This window comes from Lepisma saccharinum, chromosome 4 (genome assembly GCF_977018435.1).
Source record: "Lepisma saccharinum chromosome 4, izLepSacc3.1, whole genome shotgun sequence".
In the NCBI taxonomy this organism is placed as follows: Eukaryota; Metazoa; Arthropoda; class Insecta; order Zygentoma; family Lepismatidae; genus Lepisma; species Lepisma saccharinum.
This window is the reverse complement of record NC_139232.1, coordinates 20,091,655-20,111,400: the sequence shown is the minus strand read 5'-3', so window position 1 is coordinate 20,111,400 and position 19,746 is coordinate 20,091,655. Positions and strand designations below refer to the sequence as shown.

Sequence of the window (19,746 nt, the reverse complement as noted above, 5' to 3'; positions counted from 1 at the left end):
AATCCGGGACACTGCTGACCTGAAGCTTGTTGGGGAGCGAAGTGGGGAGGGGATTTGCTGGACCCGACATAGTTGTATGTATGTACATATCCATTATCATATTCTTTACACTTCTTAAAAAGAAATAGAAATCTCTTTCAAAGTATATTATTGACATATGCGTGCGCAGACCCTCTGATTAGGGGGGTGCAAAAGCCTTGATGAAATTTCAGTCTGGAAAGAAAAACCTCATTTTATTTCACTATTTTAGTTTTCTTGCATTGAGGGTTTGGTGTATATATAATATTATGCATATTATGTAAATACATTAGCCTCCCCGATGGCACAGTGGTAGCGTCGTCGACTTGTAATCAAGGGGTCCCGGGTTCGATACCCGCTAGGGGTATATAGTGGTTCGGATCCAGCTTTAAACTCTAGGTCCAGCCTTGATTAGCCTTACTGTGCATAAAGTGGACTTAAAACATCAAATAAATAAATCAAAAAAATACATTACATAATCAATTCATCCTCCACATAACAAATCAACAGCAAAATTTTTAAAAAAATGTCTCTGAAATGTGCGCGAACCTTTACCTCCGAACAATTGATTGATTGAGTTGTTTTATTTTACTTCGCTTTTTTTGCCACTTTTGGCTAATTTGCGAAGATGGGGATGAGTGATGATATGATGAAATTGATGAATAGACACAAACATCCGTGTCCAGGCTAGGATTCGAACCCGGACCCCTGGCGTCGTAGCGTGATGTGCTAACCACTCCACCATTGGGCGCGGGGGGGGGGGGGCGGCCTCCAAACAATTGTTCCTGCATTTAAGACAAAACTGTTTAGCAACAACAGTCTGAACTTCTTATCGTTATTACATTTATCTCTCTCTCTCTCTCTCTCTCTCTCTTTTTCTAGTAATTTACAATGCAATGCCAATCTAAAAGTATTCATTTCACACGTATAATTTGATTTCAGTTACAGTAATTTACATTAATTATTATAATGGGGATGCGGGAATGCGATAATTTCAAATTCAAGAGGTGTTTTTGAGGGAGCAACACCATTATCGGGGTAATATGCCCCATGGAAAAATACCTTGCTAGTGTCTCCGTGGAAAAAATCTACGGACGTCCATGATTAGGGTGGGAGGCAATTTTTTTTTAATATCTCGTTTAGAATACTGACATGTTCACAGTACCCCTTGTGAGGTGCCCAACATAATCTTGCACTGCATGAAAACAATTTGGTTAGAACAAGTGGAGATGTTTCAAACTCCCCACAGGTTACACAGTGAAGAAACTGACGAGATTGCTTAGATATTTATCTTCTGCTAGTAAAAATTGTAAGTAAATTGCAGCCTATATGTGAATACAATTCCACAAGCCACGCTACTTAGTATTGATGCTTTTCTGTTCATCTTGTGTCAAAAAACACGGTGTTTTCCTGGTTTTCTTGCACTGCATTTTTAAAAACCTAATTCCTTTAAGAGAACTGGAAGGGAAAAAAATATAACTGTTGTGACAGTCCCAGTGCAGTTTCTTATCGCAGAAATTCCGAAACTATCGGAAATTGCAGACATTTGGTCTACAGTCCCTTCTAGTGTGTGAAATTACTTAATTTTCTTCCCAACTATGTCCAGTTCTATACGTCTCGAATTGAGGAGAATAAAATAAATCCATTATTAAAATGGAAAAATACCTTTCTTGTCTTCCCTGGAAAGAATCCTGTGGACGACCATTTATATGTATTGTGTACAGTATCGTCTCAGCACACATTTCGTGCATTTATATATTGTCAAGTGCTCCAATTAATTAATTTAATGTCCCTATTTTATTAATTCCTAGAATTAAACGTTTAGAAAGTATTTTAAGTAAGCTTTATTGATTCTTCACGAGCCTCTGTGGAAATAGGCCTGTGAACGTTCCACAAGAGCGCGGTAAGGACAATGTTCTACGCAGATGTAAAAAACGCGGTTGAAAGAAATACTCATCAACATCATTACAGCTTAACCAATAGTCGCTGTCTAACGCTGTCTCGCTTTAATCAAGGGGCTCGGTTTGATTACCGAAGGGCGACTTGATTTGTTTTTTTCTTATTATTTCGCTTCTTTCCACTTTTGGCTATTCACTAAGATAAGGATGGGTGAAAATTAAATATTATTATTAATTAATAAATTAATATGATGAAAATTATGAAAGGACACTAACAAGGAACAAATATGTACATGCCAGGATTCGAATTCTTGACCCCTAGGTTCGGACCGCGCTGTGCTTCGTCACGGGGATTGGCTCGATGGATGAATACTGCCCTTGACACTATGGAAATCAGTTCCGAGTAGCGTACCATAACATACGTTCTGCTTAAAAGACAAGACTAAACATTGTCAATATTATCACCAGTGGCGCCAACTTATAGGGGCCAATGTGGCTCGAGCGCATCCAATAATGTGTTCTTGTGTTGATATTATTATTATTGTATGTGTTATCATGATTCGTGGTAGATTGCTAATTGAATTCAATAAATAACAGATTCTTAAACAGTTAGGATGCGTCATTGTATTAATACCATGATACATGTAATGGAGGATTTGTGAGTTTTTTTGTGAACTTTTAACTAACGTATTTGAATCCAACCAAACGTTGGCGCCCCTGATTATCACGCACACGCATACGCATACTTTGGGTCTACAAAACGTATTAAATTTCTTAATAAGATTCGATGGAAACAAAAGTGCAGTGTAAATTGGTAAAGTAGGCGTACATTTCTGCTATTATTCATATCAGAACTATAAATTTTAACTAGATATTTCTTACAAAATGTATATTAATGTCCTGACTTTGAAATAGGCCTCGGAAAACCCCTGATTACTGTGCGTATCTTACAACTTATACGACTTAACAGCTTTTGCAGCGTCAGTGATAATATATTCTTTGTGTAGAGTATTCCACGCTCCTCAAAGCTGTTGTGTAATGGGTTTCGAAAAAGTAAACATTTGACGTTCGTATCCACGCACAAACACGCACGCACGCATATCCACGCCTACAGACACACACTCTGAGCGAGAGAGACAAAAGCCAATATTTTATTTTTTCCTCTTAGTTAGTTGGCTTGCTTGTTTCGTGACGTCAAACAGGAATCTGCTTCAGGGGTGGTGAATGGAGAACTTTTTTTTAAAAAAAACATCAGTTTCTATTACTGTTTGCGCATGCCCTATAGCGTTCTACATTAAATGAATCCCTAAATATAGTTTGGTTGAATGACGCATGCTGCTGTACTGTTTTATCAAACTTTCTCCCCCGCGAGCATTTGTTTTTACATATTTAATTAAATTTTGCACGTTTCAAGTACGATTTAATAGTGCGTAATTAATTGCATCACGTGAAATGTAATTTTGAAAAACGTGCAAACCCCTAGGACGAAATGGTCACAGACGATCCACATGGCTTCCTACATTGCTAATTGGCTTTCCACCTGATCGAATGGTTGACTGTCTAGTTATTACTCATTCGTGACGTTTCATCGGGTTTCAAATAGATACAATGGTGTCTTTGGGAACACGAAGCGACGAATAATTTTGTTTAGTATCGCCACTCCCGCAAATTCTAATTCGATTGGGTAAAATTCAATTAAAAACGAAGCAAATTGATAGATTTTTATATTCTATTTTTGCTCTTCGCACAATACGGGGATAAGCGGTCCCGGGTTCGAATCCCGACCTGGGCATGGATATTTGTGAGTGTCCATTCATCAATTTCATCGTATCATCACTCATCCCTATTTACGCAAATTAGCCAAAAGTAGCCCAAAAGCGAAGTGAAATAAAGCAAATCAATCAATCAAACAACAATAATAAACCTCTTAAATAAAAAGAAATAGAGGACAGGCCCTAACAAGAAAATAAAATAGGTCTGTTCCAAACTTCCTAACTAATTTATTAGACTATTTATTTATTCATTACTTAAAAAACTAAAACTGTATTGTCTCTGAGGACTAAAAACTCCTTGCCTATAAAAAGTTGAAGTTGTAAAGGGACACTAAGCACGCACAAGGACAAACACAGGTCAGCATCACTCCACAGAGGAATTAGCACAGTCAATGAAGGACAAAAACATCGAATTTCGGGAATAATTCCGTAAAAGCTGAATTTTGGTCAGTTGTTAGAACACTACTAGTAGTGCAAAATCCCAAAGATCCCCGCCCCTCCTCGTGTTGCTTCCCCCCAGCGCCCCCCAAAACATCAGTTCCGTTATTGACCTATCTATCTGTAACCAATGGTCGTAGTCAGGTGATCTTTTTTTAGTCTTAATCCTCATTAAATTGGATACAAAATGATTCTGTTTACGTTTCCATAATGTTGGCAATTTTGCCGTAATTTAATAAATAATATTTTAAAAGTGATTTTTTTCTAGTACCTTTTGAAGTTTCTGCCTTGTAACTTTTGAACAAATTAAATGACAAGAAAGTGTTTCGAATAAAAGTTGTAGCCCATTGCATAAGCTTTAAAACGATATACGTTTTAATGTATTTTCATTTAAGAAACACCATATAAAGTGTGTGCAAATGGAGGATAGTAACAAAAAGGCGTGTCCTTATCACATATCGGCGATTAAGTTCGGAATCATTGGCTTCTTGATAGAAGCAAGGGACTTGGTAGAATTAATTGTTATACCACTTAAGATATGCCCAGACGTGCAGCCAATCGCCATCTGCGTGCTGACGGCAGCCATATTGAAAATAGTCCGCCGTATTGAATATTTTGGATTTGATATATCTCAGGAACGGTGGCACTTATCAACTTCCGTTATTTCGGAAATCTTAAACTACTGTAAACTTTCATAATATTACAATAAATCTCTTTTTTTGAAAAGTAAAAATAGTCGTTTTCTAGAGAAATCACTATTTATAATATTTTACTTGAATAACTGCGAGTTAAAAGTTCTAATAATTCTCGAACCAAACAATAGTATTTTATATTTTGCAAGGTTACGAAATGTTTCTAGATGACTTTAGACAAAATAAACCCTTAAAATACTTTTTATGTGAAATACAATTTATATAAAACCTAATGTGATTTATGAAAATAGGAGTTATTTAAATTTATACAGGATTAAAGTGTTATATTATTTGAAAGGAAAAACCCATGCTCATTATAATTGATTACATAAAAATACTGAAATTTGTTTTACAAAATATTTTGTTATGAATTTCTCATTGTAGCAGTACTCGCTGATGCAAACAGCTGGGAACTGCAGTCTCTTTTTCCCCTTCAAGCCATCCCGTTGCCTCGCAGAGTTTTTATTGGTCCAGACCTCTTGAGTTACTACTAGCGCAGAGACTTACTTTCTTTCGCTTGCTCCACAGATACCCGGGACAGAGTGTAGTACCTCGTGGTTGGTTGTAATGGTCTTGCGCGTGAAAACCCACTGCAGATTGCACAGAGATTTGATGAATTGAGAGAGGTTTATTTCATGAAGACTATTTGCCAGGTAAAAGTGAGAAGTTCTGTCTCATTTAAGTTGTCACACTGAGAGGTCTTGGCTTATTTAATTCCTTGGTTGAACTAGTCTTCAAGATTGAGATATCTTGAGTCAGCTTTTGTGTTATAATTGACAAGGTATCCATATGCACTTTGTAGACTACACACGTTGTAATCTTATGCGCACGTACTGTTTTCCTAGCATGTCAAGCATTTCCAAACTAATCCCTCGTACAAAATAAGAAGGAATTTTTCTCCAGAGTATATATATCTAGCTTCATCCAGCAAGAACACCACCATGCATTTTAAGACGGACATTTAAACGTGGATCATCCCAACATAATGACTCTTTTATCGTCTCCAAATAGATGTGGCCAGATCAGAACCACTGAATCCAGTTTGATATTTTGAATATTGGTTGGTCGCAAGCAATATTTGGAACTGGCATGGTTTCAAAGGATTCACGGTTTCTTGAGTGAAGTCAAACCCATGTCACATCATTGCGACTTATTTAGTCATCTATAAATTAAGGCAGCAGTGCTGTTACATCACGTGGATGAGTTGAAGTTAGTGGTTTCCAAACTATGTTGAACCCTGTGATTGCTATCAACTCATCTGAACTAATGCATTTCATAACATGCCAACACCAATCTGTTCCTTTGCTTGCAAGTTCTTCACTCATCCGATCTTAAAGACTGAAAGGTTCTGAGCTTACGTCACTCACTCACTCTCTAGCCTTCATAAACCCGAAGGTATATGGCTGCAGCAACACAAAACTTCCATCTGTCCCTATCCTGGACAATATCAATACAATCTTTTCCATCCTTGCTGATTTCATTTATGCCCATCTAAAAGTTATCTCTCCAACTTCGTCTTGGCCATATGTCAGGTCTCTTACCATCAGGTTTCCAAAGAATCCTGTAAACTCTTCTTTCCTCTCCCTTTCGTGTCAGATGACCTGCCCACCTAAGTCTCCTTGATTTAATCATTCTAATAATATCTGGAGATGAATACAAATTATGCAGTTGTCCGAAGTTATGTAACGTTCTCTACTTAGCTGTCTCCCATCTCTATTAGGTCCAAATATTTTTCTAAAGATTATATTTTCAAATATTCTTAATATATGTTCCTGTTTTTAATGTATTGGACCAAGTTTCACATCCATACAATACAACAGGAAAAAATTACCCTTTTGTATATTTTAAATTTTAGTGTCTTAGATTTTAAACGAGAATGTTGACTCTAATATCACTTCACCTTTCATGTCACATTAAAAAAAAAAAAACACTGTCAGGGGAAAATAAAAATCACTTCACACAGCACAATTCACCGCTCGCTCAGCCGCTATCAGTATGTCAAGGTATCTGTTACTATCAACAAAAAAACGCCCAACCGAACGTGCCTACATTGGGAATACAAACAATCCTCCGGCCAGCTGAGGGGGCTGGAAGTTCGACAGACATCCTCTAAAAAAACAGACGCCTTGTTATTCTTCAGTGGAAGACATGTTCGGAGGCGCGGCCATGAAATTAAAAGTACAAATAATAATAATTTATTAACATCACCAATGCTAGACGTAAATTATTTTAATATACAAAAACACTCCATTCTCCCTACTCGTAAATCATAAAAAGCACCTTAAGAACAGGCAGGTACGAAACATCATAGTCGAATCTCTCAACTTCTCATTCTTCTAATTGCAGAACCAAGGAAAACGACTTTTCCATCATCTTCTCATACAATGGACTCTCCGACTCTACACCAGGACTACTGACGAAATTCTAGAAAATTTTCCTTTGGAAAATTTTTCCCGGAGGGGTGGCACGTTACCGGCTATACCCAGAAAACCTAATCTAAGTATTTCCCAACTCCCGAGAGCACTATAAATGGGGTTAACAACCTTCCTCAGGAGGAGAAGCCAACAAGAACGTGAAGGATCGAGATCGGGTCGCGAGAGCGCGACAGTGCCGGACGTGAAGTATCGTCTACAGGGCTGCCCAGAAGCCATGGGGCCCAAGCCGGGGCCTGTCCAGGGGCGAGACGCCTGAGGCCAGCCAGCGCGACCAGCGCCCAGCTGATCAATCCAGCGTCCAGACGATCCGGAGATAAGCATCTGCCCCTTTATGGTGCTATTCCTTCTGCCCCTAACTTCTCCATCTTAATAATCGATTGGAATGCTAACCAAATAATCTCAATCACTTAACTATTCAATTAGTGTTTCTTTAACACACTCTAGTGTGCTCTACCTCTGACTCGTCGCCCGTTGGTCAACCGGTCCTAACTTCTAATACAGAGGATGAAATCCGGTACGAATAAGGTTTCAACGCCCCCAATTGTGTCTCCAGGGACCAGCTCTGGGACAGGAACCTTAGCTTGTAAGGAGAGGATAAACGTTTATAAAGAGAAATGTGTTCTCAGCAAAGGCTTTCCTGAAATATATAGTTATTGGGAAACATCCCAATCATTTGTACTCGTTTTGATATGGTTAGAATGTGCTATTCTGATCCACTTTTGTCAACATGAGGATGTTAGATTAATACAATTTCTGCATCATGAAAGAACCTCCAACACTTATAGCTACAGGGTTGTTACCCTTGTTGTAAATGACCTTGTTCTCAACCCAGCTCTCCTGATTTCTAGTGGAGGAGTACAGACCAACAGTGGTCCTTGGATACCTCAATGGCTGACAATATTATGTACTTGCTGGTGATAACTATAGAGAAATCATAAAATACGCAGCAAGTAAACAGTTCACTGGACGATCCAAGTGTTGAATGGGAAATGTTACCTCTACAACATAATGCGAATGTGAAGAATCCGATTTTGAGACCTGATGAAAGAATGGAAACGATCTCATGTAAAATTCATAACAAAATAATTTCTAAATAGTTTTTATTATTTTCGTATCACCAATTACACTGAATATGTGTTATTCATTCAATCCAATATTCAGTAATCTAATTTAGGTGTATATAAATTGTATTTCTCTTTAAAATGTTTTTAAGGAAAATTACATATATATACGTATAAAATAGTATTTTAAGAGTTTATTTCCTCTAAAGTCTTCTAAAAAACATTTCATAACCTTACAAAATATAAAATACTATTGTGTGGTTCGAGAATTATTAAGACTTTTAACTCGCCGTCATTCAAGTAAAATATTACAAATAGTGATTTTTCTAGAAAACTACTATCTTTAATTTTCAAGTATAGAGATTTATTGTAATATTATGAACGTTTACAGTATTTTAAATATTTCTGAAAGAACCCGAAGTTGATTGGTGCCACTGTTGCCGAGATATATCATATCCAAAATATTCAATACGGCGGACTATTTTCAAGACGGTGGCCGCCAGCACGGAGATGGCGATTGGCTGCACGACTGAGCATATCGTAAGTGGCATAACAATTAATTCCACCAAGTCTCTTGCTTTTATCAAAAAGTCAATGATTCCGAACTTATCCGCCGATCTGTAATAAAGACTCGCCATTTTGGTACTATCCTCAACTTGGAGACACTATTTATTGTGTATCTTTAATGAAAATACATTAAAACTTATATCGTTAAAGGCCGCATGGTACTCAGGTGTCACACTTTTAAAAATTTCTTCTTTCGAAGCAAAGTCACCCAGGAAAACGCAAGCGTCCAGTTGTGCCACAGATGCTCTTAATGGCAGAAGTTGGCTTCCGTTCAGTTCTTTAAGTTTCAGAGTTACCCCATCGCATTTTCTTGTCATGGTGTATGTTGGTCAATAGAATGGAAGCTGATAGTACAGGTTAGTGTGGTTTCTAGTATTTAGAACTAAAAATATGTGTTGGAAGTGTAGTATTAAAATGTTATAATAATTTTTAATGTTTAGTGATTCGATTTATGCTGTGCTTGTTACTGGGAATCTTATTGGGTGTCAATATAAGTATTTTTTTATCTCGATGTACCACTGGTGTCACACTGGGCTTTCTTGTAAGAAGGTTATTGTAAATAACAGTGGCGGCGATTGAGTTCCAAAACTGGGAGTAGGCAAGGTGGCAAAACCTGTGCACTTTACATTTCATTGATAGTTAAGCTTTAGCATACTGCAGGGGCAAAAGTGCCAAAAATTGGGGGAAGGGGGTCCTACTGTCCCCCCCCCTGTAATCGCCGCCACTGATGAATACTAGCTTCTTATGTCTCTCATGTATTATAAGTTGTCGCCTCTCAAAGAGAGTATTTTCGTTTTGAAATGAAATTTCAATTAATATCTTACACTCAACAGCCAATTTTTCAAGATCAAAAAATAAATCTCGCCCCACCCCACTTCCCTCTCCCTACTTCTCCAAATAATGAGTTATGTAATTTTATGGCCAATAATGTTAGAGGTGTTTGTGTGTTTTCTTCGTTTGATAAGTTATTTCTTCTTCTGTAGGTGCAGAACAAATTGACATGACGAGAAGGTGGGACAAAAAGCTAAAAGAATGCATTTATGTAAATTGGCCTCATGTCATAAAAGCTTACAATGAATATATGGGCGGAGTTAAATTACACAGTTATTCCAGTGGGGAATCCATGTATTCACTTCGCTTCAATAAGTGGTATATTTTTCTCTTCTTCCACTTCATGTTGGTGACAGCTGTAAACAGTTGGCTGTTAGAAGCCCCTGTAATCAAAATAAGGAGAGAACAACGAATCTCAGAAAATTCCAGTCTCTGGTTGGCATTGGCCTTACCAAAGCAAAAGAAGTAACGTCCAAACGAGGAAGTGTGCATCCAGCTAACACTTCTTCAACTAAGAAAACGCAGCAATTGGTCCACTAGACTTTTAGTTTCTATTCGGGAAGACAAGTTACATTACGGTTTGATAGTAGACAACGTCGTGAACTTCGCACAAAGAACAGGTTATTCACCAAGTGTAAAAAATGTGAAAAACGTTTTGTTTCACAAAGAAACGAACTGTTTCTTCTCATATTATTCACAATAGTGAGTAATTTTGAAATGGTTTTATTGTAGGTATGAACAAATGTTCTACTAATTCTTTTTTAAGAAAAAATTGTAAATTATGAAAAAAAAACACAAATTGTTGAAAAAATGTGTATCCAAACAGTTACTCCTTCTTACTTCTTGGACACCCTGTACATAGCATAATTGCGATATTCCTAAATATATTTTCATAATATTTGTACTTCTCCAAATTACCTTCCATTATGTTTTTTATCTGCAATAAATTGTAGAATGATATATACACTAATATTAAAAATATTGCTGTTATCTTCCTATCCTAAGATCTGCTGAGTGTGGCACAAATGTCACAATGGGTTTTAGGATATGCTCATACATGAATCACATACTCCGATCTAAAGAGCCAATGTGACATTTGTGGCATAGAACACAACTATGAAGCATATATTTTTCATTCAAGTGTCACACTCATACACGAGGTTGCAAACAATGACATATGCAATAACTAAGTAAAAAAAAAACAACTTTTACTATCTTTGGGTTTTGGTGTGTTAAAGCTTATACGTACAATGGGCTACATCTTTTATTGGAAACAATTTCTTATCATTTAATTTGTTCAAAAGTTACAAGGCAAACTTCAAAAAGTACTAGACAAAATCACATTTTAAAGATTATTATTATTTAAATTACGGCAAAATAATCGACATTATCGAACACTTAAACAGAATTTCTTTTGTAGCCCATCTAATGGGGATTAAGAATTTAATTGCGATACAGAAGTACTTTGTACCCTGAGGACTCCTTAAAAAAAGATGATCTGCCTACAACCGACAATTGGTTACGGATATATAGGTCAATAACAGCGAGTCTGTGAAATTGACGTTTTGGGGGGCGCTTGGGGGAAGCTACGCGAGGATGCGCGGGGACTTTTGGGATTTTGCACTACTAGTAGTGTTCTAACAACTGACCAAATTCAGCTTTTACGGAATTATTCCCGACTTGATATCTTTATTGACTGGGCTAAATATCCTAGCCGTGGATCAAGGCGTCATAGCCTCGTTGGCCTGCAAGAAGCAGTCACTGTCGTCTACTACATGGAAATGAGGTTGACTTTAGGGTGCCTTACCAGAAGGTTGCTCCTTATATATAAAAAAATAATATTAATGCAGAACTCTTGCCTTTCGAGTTACGTTTGGGGCCTCCCCAATGGCGCAGTGGTAGCGTCGTCGCCTTGTAACCCAGGGGGACCCGGGTTCGATAGCAGGTGGACGCACATAGTGGTTCGGATCTCACTTAAAACTGTAGGTCCAGTTCCGATTAGGCTTACTGTGCATAAAGTGGACTTAAAACTCCAAATCAATCACTGCTACATGGATCTATATAGGTGGGTGTACAGGTAATGTTCCACATATTCTTTATTTAGGTTACTGTGGAAGGCGCTCAGACTATTTTATCATTCAATATAACCCCAATATCGATTGTTAGGAGGATGAATGAGCTCCACAGCAGCTTAGAAATGTAGATCAAAGGAAAATTCCTGAACGAGATCACTCAAGCTTGGGGAAAAACACGGATTCTCCCCTTGACATCATAAATGTCATACCGAACCTACGTACTACCGATTTGAGTTATTTACATCCATTTATGTTATTTTAAATCGCGACATTGAGGATGAACAATGAGCTGATGAAATATATGAAACAAACACAACTATACACCCAAGTCTTAAGCAGAATTCGAACCTGACACCTCTGGCTTCGTTGAGCGATACGATGATCAATTCTTCACGAAATCCGTCTGATATTTCAGCCATAAACCTATTCGTTTTAACTTGTTACAGAAACAGAGTGGATATCTGCATGTACTCTTATGATAGGAGACAATATATGAATAACACTGTACAAAATTATTTCATTGTCCTATTTCACTCTAGCTTTGGTTGAGGTTGCAGTTTTAAAATTATCAGAAAATAATAATATTTCTTTATAAATGGCGTTTAGGTAATGCCACTATTAACGATAGAGCAATTGAGGCGTTGCGGATATTAGGGGGTCTCGCAAAATACAAATTGGCAGTTGTTCAAACGTCTCTCTTTTTCTAAAGCATGTGCACTGTCCTATTCTAAAGCAAATTCCAGAGTATTAGAGGCGAGGTAGACTCCTGTCAGACTTTGCATGAGTTCCTACGGTCTTCAATGATACAACAATAAAAATATAGACATTTACCGAATTCGCCCTTAACATCCGCAACGCTTGAATTTCGATTGTTCTACCAAAATTGGTCCCACTTCAGGAATTGCCTGGTCGTATGCAAACCCGCGGTACGTCATTGCAGTTTTGGTTGCATATGTAGATACCTATAATGTCTATTAGAAAAAAATAATTGTAGATGGAAGCATTTAAGTTGTTTTTATTCTCTTGCATTATCTTACTATTCTACAACTTAAATATATTTTGTTTTGTACGCTAGAAATGCCATTAATAAGCTCAATTAATCATTTAAGATTGAGTTTATCGTAAGAAAAATTGAAACAGTTTGACGAATGTGGGTAGTTATTTATACTTGCTACAAGTAGTACTGCAACCTTTACCGTACGTACCACGAAAACAAACCATACAAATTTATGATTAACAAATTAACGTTGAGATTACATCGTGGTCACAATATGCTGCACGGAAACTGCAAGTCGATATTTTTACAGATTCTTCAACAAAACGGCAGAAAATAAAAATATGGTAATGTACATATTTATTCTTACGATAGAGTATAAGTCGATAAATGTATTATATTTTTGTTATTTAGAGCTGTTTTTCTGCCAATTTGGCTTAATCTCAACAATAGGGATAAGTGATGGTTAGATGATATTGATGAAGGAACAGTTACATAGAACACCCAGGATGGGATTCGAACCACCGAGCCGATGTCTTAGCATCTGCATTATTTTCTGAGTCGTGCGACGTCATCATGCATTTTGTAACGAATTAATATACATTTTTTCACGCCTGTTGAATCTCAAATTTGTATGCTCGTATCTTTAAATAATATCAAGCAGTGACTGATGAATTTTTTAATTGTTTGTCTTACATAGATAGAAAGATGTATTGAACTACTATTCTTAATCCCGAAGGTTGCTACAACACAAGCTTTCCATCTGTCCCTATCCTAGGCAAGATCAATCCAATCTTTACCATCCTTACACATTTCCTTTAGGTCCATCTCAACGTTATCCCCCCATCTTCGTCTTGGCCTTCCTACAGATCTCTTACCATCAAATTTCCCAACAAAAATGCTGTAAACTCTTCTTTCCTCTCCCATTCGTACCACATGGCCTGCCCATTTAATTCTTTTTGATTCAATTATTCTAATATCTGGACACGGATAAAAATTATGCAGTTTAGAATTATGTAACCTTCTCCACTTATGTTCCTCTTTTAATGTAAAGGACCAGGTTTCACATCAATTTAATGCTACAGGCATGAAAAGTGGGAATATTGAAAAAAAATATTAAATATCATGAGTTATGTTTTTTTTTATTCTAACACCTTTAAAATATATCAAGTTTATAGATCCAACTATTTTATTGTTTCAAATTTCCTTTTCGCTTGTGTATTTTGTGTTGAACTTAGATTTGTAGATCATTCGTAACACCCATAACAAAACAAATGTAACACCAGTGACACAGGCCCTTTTGTTTTTTAGTTATGAATTTAACCTTCCGGCACTCGCACTGTTGTAAAAAGTACAACAATGTATAATTTTAAAAATAAAATGAAAAGCTTGGTCACCAACAATGGATTCCACCAACGTATTCATTTGTTGGTCCTTCCTCATAGTTAATGCTAAATATGTGGTTTTATTAGTCACTCTTTTAGTTGAAGCAGAAGAATGAAGCAATGAATTTGTGTATAGATAATGTTCAGTAGAGATTAGAAATATCTTACCTAAAACTTGTCTGACAGTTTGTAGAGTATATTTTGTTTCACCTTTTTACTTTATTCAACGATTAGTAGTATTCATGATTGATAGAATTAGTGTAAAAAGCATTAATAAATATTAAGAAAATTAAGATAAACTACTTTATTGAAGAATTGTAATTGAATGACTGAAAATAGTGAGTGTTGTAAAAACTACAACGCGCAAGTACTCATGTGAAAGAAATAAGCGCGAGTGCCAGACGTTAAGCTTGTCTTTTAATTTTTCCGAATCTTGTTTTACCAATAGGCACTTTATATCAGATTTCCGGCCTAAGTAATATTTTCGGCAAAAGGGGAATTTCCGTTTTCCGAATCCCCTGAAAATAGTGAGTGTTGTAAAAACTACAGCGCGCAAGTACTCATGTGAAAGAAATAAGCGCGAGTGCCAGACGTTAAGCTTGTCTTTCAATTTTTCACCGACAGACACTTTTTATCAGATTTCCGGCCTATATAATATTTTCGGCAAAAGGGGAATTTCCGTTTTCCGAATCCCCTGAAAATAGTGACTGTTGTAAAAACTACAACGCGCAAGTACTCATGTGAAAGAAATAAGCGCGAGTGCCAGACGTTAAGCTTGTCTGTCAAATTTTTCCGAATCTTGTTTCACCAATAGGCACTTTTTATCAGATTTCCGGCCTATGTAATATTTTCGGCAAAAGGGGAATTTCCGATTTCCAAATCCCCTCTCTCCGAATATTTTCAAGCTAGGAAATTTTCTCTTGCCAAAGTACACTTGATTATAAAAAAGAGAAAACTTACATGGCGAAATAAACTTAGAGAATGGAAGTATTCATAGTATTTGTGGATGTGAATAAATCATTTGATAGAGTGAATTAGATTAAAGTAAAATTGATACTGATAGAATTGATATAGAATGTAAAGAAAGGAGACTCATAAGCAATCTATCTGTACACTAAACAATGATGATAAGAAATTACAGAAGGAAATTACATTTTGATAAGAGTAAGACAAGGATATCACTTATATTATTAAATATTTACTTGTAAGAATTAGTAAACAACTGTTTCCAAAGTACGGAAGGGACAATAATAATAGTGAGAAGAAAAAATATTTTCGGATGGCGTGTCTTTGTTAGCAGAAAACGAGATGACAGTGAACTCTTTAATGCCCACTTTAGCATTCGGGATAAAAATGCATGTGAAAAATACGTAGTTATTGTGAAGAAACCAAAGAAAACCACGTGAGAATTCGAGATTAAAGTATTGAACAGTTTAACAGATTCAGATATCCGGGATGTGTAATAGGGAGCCAGGAAGATAAAGTGAGAATAGCAGTGACACAAAACGTTTGGACAAATAAGTAAGGAACAGGCTAATCAGAGGTTTTGTGTGGTGCGCAGCGTTGTATGTTGCAAACCTGGAATCTACGAAGAAGTAAGAAGAGCGACTAGAATATTTAGAAATGTGACTATGGCGAAGAATGAAGCGTGTGAAATGGACAGAAAAAATAAAAAGTAAAATGTTTCTGGAATTAGTTGGTGAAAGAAGAGCAATGCTAGAAGTGATGAAGGAAAAGAAGATAAATTGGTTGGGATGCTTGGTGAGGATGAAATCTACTTAACATTTACTTTCATCAGTCATGAAAATGTACAGTGAGTTTCTTGCTTCGTTGAAATTATCTTCCACTTCACTCCCTGAAATTTCACTGCGGTGGGAATATTCACACGCTTCAAAATATTTAGCGAAAAGATATTCGGCAAAACGGCACAGATTTGAGAATATTTTCAGAAATAAAAAGTTGAAGATTTACTTTGTTCTTTACATAATATAATGATGATGTTTATTCAGAGACCAGAATCGTCTATTACAACTTTCCCACTACAAGACAGTTCACAAATTTGGTGACACCTGCGACAGCATATTTCCTTCAATTTTTGCAACAGTGTTTTACAGTATATTAGTTTATGTGAGTTTGGCTGCAGGAAGTTACAGACGTACTAGTTCTGTTTCTGTTGCCATTGGGGAAGAAAACTAAGTTACACTAACTTTACAGTTCACAAATATAGAGACAATGTGACACCCATAGCAAATGGATTCCCTGTGTAAAATTAAAAGTAATCGATTGCCGAGTTTCGATTATTTTGTTGCAATAGTCTAGTAATCGCAATATTTTGATTCCCAATAATTCAGAATTTGCTAGTTTCCAAATTCAGAAATATAGCAGGGCGACCTTAGATTGACGGCTCTTCCTTACTGTGAGACCCACAGTTCGATCGACTTATTTATTATTGCTGTAGATATTATTTGATAGGTCTACAAGCACATCAATTTGATCTCTGTAACTCTGCACATTTCTGGCATACCGACAGTAATGAAAGAGTAGACGCAAACTGAGAATACACGTCTGTACTTTTGCGTCTCGATCCTCTTAGAAGAGACAAAAAGTTTTTCAACTCAATTCTTCTGCTTAATGAGATCTCTCGTTTAATTAAATGCGTTCACGTCAGTGATGAAATGATTTTCTAGATTCTATCAGAACCGAGTATTATTTTCAAGGAATAGATATCGATCTCTAATTTTGAAGAGGATGGAACTACGAGTGTGGACTTATTTTGCCCGACCGCAATTTTGAAAAGGAATATACTAAAATTACATAAATTATGATAGAACCTAAGACGTGTATGTTTGTTAAATGTTTTATGTCTATATACTGCATTGATTTGTGCAATTAATCAATAACGATATCGCAAAATTATTGTATAACGAGCTGATTGCCAGGGTATTTATTTATCCCAATCTTCTATTAGACAGGAAAATAATGAATTTATAACCCTCTGCCCACAAATGTACTAAATGTGCTGGTAACACTGCAACTGATGTCATGCCTGGATTTGATTGGCTGTTATGCTCAGAGCCGCCAGGAGGAAACGAGCACGTTTTGGTCTTGAGGCATCGGTCACGGGGGAAAGAGCTGTGTAGCTCTGACTGTAAACGTGTATGGTAAGTGTGGCGATATGATGGGGAATTTACGTAGTGTGGTTCCTTTAAAATTCTATAGTTTATTTGTTCATTTCTTTACCCTATATTAGGTTTTTGTTATTCTAACTTCTAATTAAATTAATAATATTTTGGGTATTGAGGAACCTATTCTTAGAATTCTTGGTCGTATGGCCGCATTCACTATACACGCATTGACCCCTAATTATTTGTCAATTTAAGTTGTAGAATATAAATTTCAGTTGTATATCATACAGTTGTATGATTATGGATATATAAAGAAAGGGAATTTATTTACTTTTTGATTGTTACAATTCTATAAAAGTACTTTGCACTGTTAAAATAAAAAGGAAAAGATCTAAGTTTCTGGTTTTGAATTCGTAACTAATTTCCTAGAATAATGGACTCTGATAACAGCTTGCTTTCACTGTGCCTCTGTATGGTAGATCCTGCTTTATGCAGTTGAGGTTGAGCGTGTTGAATATGAGTAAATGGGCCTTTTTTACAGCTTAGTTGCAAATTCTAACTATATTGTAAAATGAACTTGGAGTTGAACGGCATTAGGAGTGCCACTATTCATCTTAGCGACCACGAATGCTATGGATTCCACACTAATATCGGTCGTTTTATAGTTACCCCCTTTCTACCCCACCCCTAGTGGGGGCAGAGGTGTCTTGGAGTTGAACTGCATTGAGAGTGTCACTATTCATCTTAGCGACGCCGAAAACTATGATTCCACATTAATATTGGTCCTTTTAGATTAGTTTTACATGTCACCCCCTTCCAACCCCCACCAATAGGGGTGCCAGGTGTATCTTGGAGTTGAACGGCATTGGAAGTTCAACTAATCATCTTAGATACCTCGAAAACTAAGGATTCCACACTAATATCGGTCGTTTTCGATTATTTTTACATGTCACCCCTCCCACCCCACTCTTAGGGGTGCAAAGGGTGTCTTACCCCCACAGTATTTCTTTCCAGGTTGCAAGTGATATGTGTTCCAAGTTTTGTTGAAATCGCTCCAGGCGTTCGAGAGTTATGGCGGAACAAACACACACACACATACACATACACATGTATGTATATACATATGTACAGTCATCTTCAATAAAACTGGGACATCTAGATCCTGAAATACTCGCTTACCCGCTAGGAGTAATGTGTATTGCCTAACTCTACGGCAGTGGTAGAAGTTTGCTATTGAAGATTTGCTACTAAAAGCCACTTATCGCATGAACATATTACACTTAAGAAAAAAATAAATTTCCTCTGAAAACCCATACCCTAGACAAGGATAACTTATCGAATGAATTTGAAACATTTAAGTAAAAAGACGCTCCCTCCCCCAAACCCGCAACCCTTCTCCACCACTAAGCTCGCGCTGGAGTTTGTTTTTTCCATGTTGTCATCTTTAAGCGCGAAACCTACCTTACTCTACGGTCTTCCTCTTCGTGGGGAGTCCATCCAACCGCCGCTCGCACGTGGAGGAATCAATTTAACTCTTCTCCTTGTGGGGGAAATGTGGGAGGCATCCTTTAAGCCCTCCGAGGTGGAAGTGGCAGGATAATATTATCGGCTCTAGAAGCAAGATTAAGAGAAGTTTCGCTATGTAGAAAGGTGAATAGTGCATTTCTTAAATTTTCGTTTCGAAATAGTTCCCTGGCGCGTAACTCAGAAGTTTTAAACTAGGCATTCTGAATAATTGGATTTTTTTATGTAGCGTCTTTCTTTGAAAAGTCGCGACGATGAGGATGAGTGATGATTTGATGAAATAGATAAAAAAAACACCCACAAAGAACACCGGGATTCAAACCCGAAATCCCTGACGTCGTATCGCGCTATGCTAACCAACCCGCCACGGAGGTCCGATCCGTTTCTTTTAAGTTTATTTAATAATAATAATAACCGTGAGGACTAAGGCCTACCGACTGCCGGCATCACTTCAAACAGAGGTGCGAGATCATACAACTCCTTACGGGTTGACGTGTGGTCAGTTCGACGAACCCCCAGGCACTGTTGTAGGTTTTCGTGACCAAGTTACGCTAGTCATTCATAGCTCACCAATTTCCTCAAGATGGCGGGTGGTCATCGGTCCAATACTCATGCCGAAATCTTGGGAGAAAAGTTGTTAAGCTTCATCCAGAGACTAGAACCTGCGCGCGTCCAATAGCCTGAGTCTAATGACCCCTTAGACCACACTGCTACTGTTCGGAGCCCAAGTATAAATTTAGTTAAGTTAATTCACACTCGACCTAGAGTTTAAAGTGGAATCCGAACTATCTTCAGTAAGGTTCATTATAATCAGAGACAATCGGTTATCCCGTATGCTCCTTGATTGATTGATTGATTTAGTTTATTTTACTTCGCGTTTTGTGCCTCTTGGCTAATTTTCGAAGATGGGGATGAGTGATGAAATGGTGAA

At 37.1% G+C, this 19,746-nt stretch overlaps 1 protein-coding gene across 3 annotated transcripts in view; it reads right to left on the bottom strand.

The window, feature by feature from the left end:
- Positions 1-19,746, bottom strand: part of LOC145986395 (diuretic hormone receptor-like) — a 942,340-nt gene that overhangs the window by 220,215 nt on the left and 702,379 nt on the right. The gene's annotated exons all lie outside the window — the stretch shown is intronic.